The following is a 10,036-nucleotide window of genomic DNA, read 5'->3' as shown; positions in this document are numbered from 1 at the left end:
TAGGCTACTCATTCCTATAGGTAGGCCTACAGCATGCCCGAAAATAACATAGCCTAGCTCTACGTCTGGTAACACTACCAATATGCAGACAGAGAGAGAGACAGAGAGAGACAGACAGAGAGAGACAGACAGAGAGAGACAGACAGACAGAGAGAGACAGAAAGAGAGAGAGAGACAGAAAGAGAGAGAAACAGAAAGAGAGAGAGAGAGACAGACAGACAGAGACGAGAAAAAAAAAGAGAGCGGGCCGCTCTTACTCGGTATTTTTAGATACTAGATGTTACGGGCTAAAATACTTTTAAGGTAAGGGGTTCGTTGAGGCGCGGGCCCGTTTATTATTAATGTTGTGTGTTTGGGGGGAACGGGGATGGTTTTGAGGTCTTCGGAAAATGATGTTTAATACTGTAAATTGCTTGCCTTAAGGTTAAAGGATGCAACAAAATAAACTTAAAAAAAAAACAACAAGGTTACAAAGACAGTTTGTGTGGAAACACAAACTCGAAATCGTCCCCCGAAGTGGTCCACCCAGGCAGGAAAAAAGGCAGGTTTCAATATTTTCAGAAGAATATCGGTATTAAATTCTATCAGAAGTGGTCCACCCAGGCAGGTAAAAAGGCAGGTATCAATATTTTCAGCAAGAATATCATAATGAAATTCTATAAAAGGCAAATGACAGAGAAGAATGGAGAAAGAAGGTTGACAGATCCTGTGTGGTGCCCCAAAGGTCCAGCAGACCTAGGGATAGGTGAAAGTGAATGTGAGGTTAGATATGAACCTGGCCTAACTGTTGTCTTATAATGAGTATCTATATAATTGATCTAATTGTTTTGTAAAAGGATCAGTCTCTTATTCAAAGCCTCAAGAAAAAAACATTTCCGTAAAAAAAAAAAAAAAATGTAGCATGTTTTGTATTGCAAATCTGCAGTTCACGCGATATACTTAGACTAAGACTAAGACTAGACTAAGACTAAGACTGCTTTATTGATCCTTACGGAAATTTGTTGTGATTACAAGGACTCGTTTCTCATATAAAGACAACACAACAGAAAAATACACATAAATACAACAGACAACATAAAGAGTTCATTCAGCGACTACACACAGGTATCTTGGTCAGGGGCGGACTGGGTATCAAAACCGGCCCGGGCATTACCATATAAACCGGCCCACAAATGTCATGTCATATATTTTCGGTGTGTGTGGGGGGGGGGGATTTTAAACCTCTCCGCAATTTAAATATATATTAGTGTGTGTCTATATGTAATTAATCTTCATTACATTCTTATCTTTCATTCTTTCAAACGTCTTTTCTACCCTAGAATACTCCCTATAATTAGCGAAAGGCAGTATACACCGCCAAGGGACAGCTAGTGAGTCTGGGGGAGCGCTGCAAGCTCCCCCAGTGCAAGCATTATTTACGTTATTTTAAGTTTTAAAAAATGCATATTTTGCGGTATCTACAGTGCAGTTAGCCTGCTATTCTTCCGCTAAAAAAATCAAAAACTAAATCTTCTATTCAGTGGAGTCCAGCAACTCGTAGAAAAAAAGTAAAATGCTTTAGTTTTTGTATTGGAGGTGGATGGGGGGAACCACAAAACCGCTTTTGGCTACGCTCATGAATTTTGGTGACTGTAGTTTGCTTAAGTTGACTGCAATGGGGAAGTAAGTAAAGTTTCCCTTTCAGACAATGAGATCTGAGGCCGGTGATGGTTTGAACTCCTCCCCTCTCGGCTACGCCCATGTGTTTTAACATAGGTGTAAGCCTAATTCTATTCAAAATATATAAAGTTTGATAACGCATCGAAAACTGGATGTATGCTTTCGTAGGCTTACATAATGTATTCTATTTCTACATGTATGTAGTCTGAAAACTATAAACACTACAATAGCAGCCTTAATGAGTTTCAAACTTTTTGATATTACTTATAGATACAGACGTTTCTTCAAAAAAAATAAATATAACTAGGTCCTACGCATTTCATGTGTCAATCTAGTCATGCATGTTGATCTGTGACTTAAAATATGCTAAGTCATTGGTTTTCCTGGCTGACTCAGGCAACCCATTCCTTTAAAGTGGTATCACCACAAATACAAAACTAGGGGTCTATCGAGCCGTCGTCCTCCTTACATTGCTCTATGACTCAGAAACATGGATAGTGTACAGTTAACATGCAAAGAAACTGAATCACTACCACGACATGTCTGTGAAAAATACTGAATGTTAAATGGCAAGACAAAATACCAGATAATGAAGTCCTTCAAAGATCGGGTCTGCAAAGCATCCACACTATCCTGATGCAGTCCCAGCTGCGATGGGCAGGACATGTATGCAGAATGGAAGACCACCGCATCCCTAAACGACTCTTGTATGGCCAACTAAGCGAAGGAAAGAGCTCGCAAGGTTGTCAAAGAAAGCGCTTCAGGGACACCCTCAGAGCTTCTATGAAGGGGTTCAGCATAGACCCAGCCACCTGGGAGAAAGAGGCACATGACAGAGTATCATGACGTCGCGCTGTGAAAACCGGCGCCAAGGTTGCTGAGGAAAAGAGAACAAAGCTGGCAGAAGAAAAACGCCAGAGAAGAAAAGCAAGGCCAATGACACTAGCTCCAGCTGGAATAACCTGCCCAGTGTGCGGCCGAACATTCCGGGCTCACATAGGTCTCACCAGCCACACGAGGAGACATAAAACCCCAGTGCAAAGCCCTCAGCCCCCTGGATGACAAAGTGGTCATAATCGAACTACGATGGACGAACTATATATATTCCTTTACAAGATAAGAGAAAGCAAAACGGTTAGAGAGGTACTTCTAAATGTGAAAAGCTCTTGCTTCGTCCTAGTACATTCTCAAAAACGCGATTTGTATATGAATATATTATTTAAAATATAAATGATTCTAAATCTCCTTTCATTAAATATCGGATGTGACAGCGCTATATAAATTATTGTAATAATTTTCATCATCAATGACTTCATACTAAGCATAAATTTGCCATTAATCATACAATTATAACGTTACCGATATTGGTTTCGATCTAGATTTATGTTTTAATTACATAATATGTTTTTTGTAAGCCTTAAGTGTAGTATTTTTAGATCTATGTTATTACAAATAAACAACAAGAAAATTACTTTTTTCTTTTCCAATCGCAGAAAGTAGAGCTTTATACGGTTATACCCATATTGAGCTATGAATAAGTTGGGTGGTTTGCTATTTCGCGGCTGTGTGTATGTGTTTAATTTAACTTCTATTAAGTTTTGTTAACGAGCTAATTGTCTCCCCTTTTGACGCATTATATCAATGTTTTCAAACTTAACCTCTCCCATCCCTCTTTTTCGTTAACTTTCAATGGAACCATAAAAAAAACGGGTGAGGGAAGGAGTAAAACAAAAATTGGAGTGCCATCAAAGGCCCATGCCGACCAGCAAAATGATCAGGCCAAACAGTCTTGAAGACATCAAAGTAGTGTTGAAGGCCATGCCGCTCGTGCATAGCAGAAAGTACGGTCTAACGCTTTACAAATGATAACACGTACAGTGTATAGTGTAATTCTTAAATTTTGTTCTTGTTGAATTTCAAACAAAATTAATTGTAATAATAATAATAATAAAAAATAAAAAAACCAAGAAGATAACGTGTTCGGGTCTTTGTGTCTTGCTGCTGTCACTTTTTTTTAAAGTTGTCTGCATTTAATTTTTTTTTCTTTGGTCGCGACCAGACCGGCCCATTTTGGTACCGGCCCACCGGGCATTTGCCCGTTTGCCCATATAGCCAGTCCGCCCGTTATCTTGGTGCATTTCATGTTCCCTGATCAATGAGTGGCGGTGATAGAGTCTGACCGAGTGAGGTACGAATGAGTTTTTGTACCGCTCCGTTCTTGTTTTGATTGACAGCAGTCGCCCACTTCGCGACGACCTGGCGTAGTTCTGGTGGAGCTTGTGGCCGTTGTCTTCCAAAATTTATTGATTTTTCTTAGGCAAGTTTGTTCAAAAAGTTCCTTTAAATGTGGTAATGTTGTGAGTGTAATTTTTGATGCTTTTTTAATGATGTTTTCTAGACGTTGCAACAGTTTAGATAAGGCGTTGCCTTGCCAACAACTTATTCCGTATGTTAGCAGATTTTGTACAGTCGCGCCGTAAAATGTCTCAAGGATCTTCTTGTTTAATTTAAAACTGTTGAGTTTGTATAGAAAAAAAGAGTCGCTGGGCTGTTTTCTTTGTCAGAGTTCCAAGGTGGTCTTCACATGAAAGCTTGTTGTTGATGATAACGCCTAGATATTTATATGCCTTTACTTGTTCTATAGATGTAGTGTTTATTTGCAGTTGAAGTATAGTTTGTTTTTTCTTTCTAAAATATATTATAAGTTCTTTAGTTTTTGTTACATTCAGTTATGAAAAACTACTTGTTTTAAATTATGTTTAACTTATTTGCAGAATAAATATATTTTTTCTCTTTAAAAAAAGTTAACTTTTTTTTTTGTAAATGTAGTATTTAGTATGACAGAACTTAAATAACTTAGCAATACAAAAATCTAAAACCATTTGCATAAATGTGTTTAAAAATTGTGAGCATTAATTTCTCTTACTAAAAAGCCTCCAGTGTTTGTTACTATTAATAGTAAAAATGGTGTATTTTTATTTAAAAAAAAAAAACTGATTGCGTAATTAATTTTAAAAAATAGATTTTTCGCTTTCAGAAAAGTAAAAAGTAGCCGTTGCATCAGAACTTTGAATGATCTCCGATTTTCATTTTCTCTTCTAGTTTCTGAGATCTAAACGGGATGGACAAACGGACAGACGGGCCACATAAAACTAATAGCGTCTTTTCCCTTTTCGGGGCTGCTAAAAATTATTAAATAATAATAAATTTAATTATAACCAAAGATGCTATATCTAGATTTCAAGAACATAAATGTTTGTGGAATCCATTGGAGAATGCTAAAAAAAAAGTTATTGGTTGTCATTATAATAAAAAAAAAAAGGGCCAAAAGTTGTGAAAGCGGGGATGTGGGGGTCCGTCAGAAATCAACATAGAGTACATAAATATATTTCTATCTTAAATTGAGAAGCCAAAGAGAAGTCTGAGATAGTACGCATAATTTTTTCTTATTCATGGGGGCGGGATAGCGGGGATGAACGATGCGAAGGGGGAAAGTAAAGTTATACTTCAATTTATACAGCCCAAAAGTAGCCTATGTATACGAGTGTGTGTATCGATGAGGGGAGTGTTACAAAACGGATCATTGCAGAGAGAGAGAGAGAGAGAGAGAGGGAGAGGGAGAGGGAGAGGGAGGCAGGTTATTCCAACTGGAGCCAGTGTCATTGGCCTTGTTTTTTTTTTTTCTTAGACGCTTTCTTCTACCAGCGCCAGCTGTTCTCTTTCCCCTCTGCAATTTGTGCGCAAGTTTTCGCAGTTCGACGCCAAGATGTTCTATCATGTGCTTCCGTCTCCCAAGTGGTAGGGACAATGCTGAAAGACTTTCAGAGACGCTTTAAGGGTGTCCCTGAAGCGTTTTCCGTATCCACCTAGTGAGCGCTTCCATTTCTATCCTTTAGTTCAGGGTAACAGATACATAGAAATCATAAGCTAATAAGTACCGGTATGTTAAGGGGATTGTTGAGGTGCGGCCCGGTCAAAAAGCATCACATATTTACATTGTCATTTAAATTTTGAAAAAAATAAATGTATCCTGGTGTGGTGATTTTGCAGTTTCAAGTGTCTATCATATATTATAATATTCACCATTTGTGCCATGTTGCCACTCTCACTATATAGGCTAGATAACATGCCTTGCTCTCATCAAATTTAGGTCTTGCTCCGCTATTGTGGATACGCGTAAGACGTAGACCTAGTTAATTACACAAGATTACGATTGGTCTTCACTCTTGCAACTGCGGAGAATGATGAGTAGGCTAACTCTCTCATAGCAACTTTTTATTTAGATCTGAGAGAAAAAAAAAGATACAAATATTAAAAGTAGGATTCGTTAAGGCCTAACAATGAGCCTTAATGTACGTGATTCGGTTCAACACACATTTTTGCCGATGTCCGCGTTCAATCCGCTAAACCAGTCCTCTATGGAGCCGTTGATTTCTTGTGTAGCTTGTTCGAGTGGAATGTTCTCTGGACAACGTTGATAGTCACAGAAGTCCCGGGATCGAACCCTGCATTTCCTGAAGCAAGTTTGGGCTCAGCTGTATTATTTACAAATTTGAAGGAACATCCGAAACATATCAATCTAAAATTAATTTGGTCATTTTGGAAACAACCATTTATACAAATATATCCTTGTTGATCGGCTTTTATTATTCGCCAGCCTCAGAAAAAAATATTTTAGAATAGATCTACACGAGGTTTTAGCAGCAATCTAAGTGAAATTAGTGGCATAGATCATAGAGTTAGTTTTTTTTTCCTTTGCATTTTTAATGCAATATGCAAGCTATAATAAATGAACAAATTTTACTTCTCGAGTTTCGATCATATTTTTACTTATATTTAATTCTTCCTTTTCGCCAACACACAAAAAAACAATGGTAATATATATAAATATAAATAGACTACATTTTCCCATGTGATTTCTGACAGGCATATATATTATCATGGCAATGGATTCTTTTATAGTTTTAATCTTTATAATTTCTTTATAGATTCCAGATCTATATAGTTCCTTCCTTCCTTCCATTATAAATGAACCGGCCACAGCAAGTACCAATAAATGAAAAAAAAAAAGAATGACCCCACCCCCCTTTACGCTATAGGAAACCGATCTAGCCATTCAACAGCTCGAAAGCGGAAAAGCCCCAGGAGCTGACTCTATTCCCACAGAGGTCTACAAAAAAGGTGGATTAACCATGATTGAAAGACTTCACGACCTGTTCTTAATTTTGTGGGAACGAGTCAATACCACAAGACTTTAAAGATGCCAAAATTGCCCATCTATACAAGCGAAAAGGAAACCGCCAAATCTGTGACAACCACAGAGGAATATCTCTTCTCTATTGCTGGGAAAATCCTCACACCCATCCTACTAAATCGGCGAATGCAACACATAGAACATGGTGTACTGCCAGAAAGCCAGTGCGGCTTCAGAAAGGAGTGTGAAACCATTGACATGATATTTGCAGCAAGGCAGCTCCAGGAAAAATGCCAAGAACAAAATACTGACCTCTTCTCAATATATGTCGACCTAACAAAAGCATTCGACACTGTTAGCAGAGAAGGACTCTGGAAGATTATGTCAAAGTATGGATGCCCACAAAAATTCTTATCCACGGTGAGACTATTTCATGATGGCATGAAGGCTCGTGTCCAGGAAAGTGGAGAACCATCAGAACCCTTCGAAGTATCAAACGGGGTAAAACAAGGCTGTTCAGCATCATGTTCTCTGCTATGCTGATAGATGCATTCACAAATTGAGAAAACACCGGGATAAATAGGCCTATAACATATAGATTTGATGGTGGCCTATTCAACACGAGGCGGCTCAAAGCAAAATCAAAAATAAAATCAGCAGTAATCAGAGACTTGCTATTTGCTGACGACTGGGCCCCAAATGCCTGCTCTGAAAGTGATCTTCAGAGCATCGTCAGTGACTTTTCAAGAGCATGCTCAGACTTTGGCCTTACCATTAACAAAAAAAAAAAAAAAAAAGGCTGAAATCTTATATTTGCCTGCTCCAGAGAAAGCCTACTCGGATCCAAGCACCAAGATAAATAGACATGATATAAATGTAGTGGACAGTTTCACATATCTTGGCAGCACACTCTCCAGAAACGGAAAGATCGAGAATGAAATCGACCTGCGTATCGCCAAGGCCAGTGCATCATATGGCAGACTGTCTTAAAATGTCAGGAACAGACGAGGTATCACCACAAATACAAAGCTAGGGATCTATCGAGCTGTCATCCTCCCTACATTGCTCTATGCCTCAGAAACGTGGACAGTGTACAGAAAACAAAATACTGAATGTCAAATGGCAAGAAAAAAACAACAGATACTGAAGTCCTTCGAAGAACAGGTCTGCAAAGCATCCACACAATCCTGATGCAGTCCCAGCTGCGATTGGCAGGACACGTCTGCAGAATGGAAGACCGCCGCATCCCTAAACAAATCCTGTATGGCCAATTAAAGGAAGGAAAGCGCTCGCAAGACGGTCAAAGAAAACTCTTCATGGACACCCTCAATGCTTCTCTGAAGGCGTTCAGCATAGACCCAGCCACCTGGGAGACAGAGGCACATGACAGTGCATCATGGCGTCGCGCTGTGAAAACTGGCGCACAGGTTGCTGAGGAAAAGAGAACAACGCTGGCAGAAGAAAAACGCCAGAGAAGAAAAGCAAGGTCAATGACACTAGCTCTAGCTGGAATAACCTGCCCAGTGTGCAGCCGAACATTCCGGAGTCACATAGGTCTCACCTGCCACACGAGGAGGCACAAAACCCCAGCGCAAAGCCCTCAGCCCAGCCCCCTGGATGACAAAGTGGTCATCATCGAACCACGATCGACGAACTATATAGATCTATAGTTCCTTCGAAAAATGAAGAAAATAGATATAGATCTATCAATAGATTTTAAATTGAGATGTTTGTAAAAATGTTTTACATGTTTCGGATGTTCCTTCAGAGTTGAAGATAATTACTTCCTAGTCCAAACCTCCCGCAGGACGACGGGGGATGGGAGCGGGCAGGGTTTGAACCCGGGACCATCGATAAATCTGAACGACAGTCCAGCGTGCAAACCGCACGACCAGGCAGACATCCCGACCAGGCAGATCGTTACCGAGCTTGAAGGTAAATAAAAAATGATTTAATAGAATATCTAAAAAGGTTCTAGTACTAGTATAGAGATAGAGATAGATTACATTTGCATCTCCAAACGATGGAGGTCATCTCTGTTAGACGTGCGGACCCGCAGAGGAGCTGATATCGGCTCAGACCACTACCTTGTCAGTGGCAAATGTAAGCTCCGATTGAAACGCCAACCAAAACGAGCCACACGACCCCGCCCATTTAATGTAGAGAAGCTTAAAGACGGCAATACTGCAGCACAGTTCCAATTGAAACTAACGAACCGCTTTGAGGCTCTTGCAGATATATTGACCCTTGAAGAAGAGTGGGCCAACTTCAAAGATACCACTATTGGGTGCGCAGAAGAAGTTATCGGAAGGAGGCGAGGTTCATACAAGGAACGGTGGATACAAGACAGAACATGGAAATTGATAGATGAGAGGAAAGAGGCCAAACGTAGACGAGATCAGAAAAATGAAACACAGGATCGCAGCCTAGCGGAAGAAGCCTATAGGGAAGCAGATCTGAAAGTAAAGAGAAGCTGTCGGCAAGATAAACGGGACTGGATTGAGCAGAAAGGACAAGAGGCACAAGCAGCTGCAAGCAGAAATGACACAAAAACCCTCCATCGTATTGTCCGAGATCTCACTGGAGCAAAGAGTGGACATGGGGCACCAATAAAAGACAAGCAAGGCAAAACTTTGTTAACGAAAGAAGAACAGGATGCAAGATGGGTAGAGCACTTTAAAGAGACCCTTAACCAACTGTCGCCAGACATAACTTACATATTCAAGGACCCCTCTCCAGACAATGATCTCAAGGTCAAGACAGACCCAATAACTGCTGAGGAGGTTACCATGGCCATTGCAGTGCTAAATAATAACAAAGCACCAGGACTAGACATGATATCAGCAGAAATGCTAAAATATGGGGGACAGTGCATTGTTAACAGAATGACTGATCTCTTAAATCTCTGTTGGCGAACTTCAAAAGTCCCAGAGGACTGGCAAAAGGGAGTGATTGTAAAGCTTCCAAAAAAGGGCAACTTGGCAGACTGTAACAACTGGAGGGGCATTACTCTCCTCTCTGTCCCAGGCAAAGTTTTCAGCACTGTTTTGTTGAGACGGCTTCAACAGTCTGTAGATGAAAGGCTCAGAGAAGAACAAGCAGGTTTCCGAAGAGGCAGATCATGTACAGAGCAGATTTTCGTTTTACGAAATATCATAGAACAAAGTTTTGAGTACCAACAAC

Source organism: Biomphalaria glabrata, chromosome 4 (assembly GCF_947242115.1).
Source record: "Biomphalaria glabrata chromosome 4, xgBioGlab47.1, whole genome shotgun sequence".
Lineage (NCBI taxonomy): Eukaryota > Metazoa > Mollusca > Gastropoda > Planorbidae > Biomphalaria > Biomphalaria glabrata.
Note: the sequence above shows the minus strand (reverse complement) of the source record.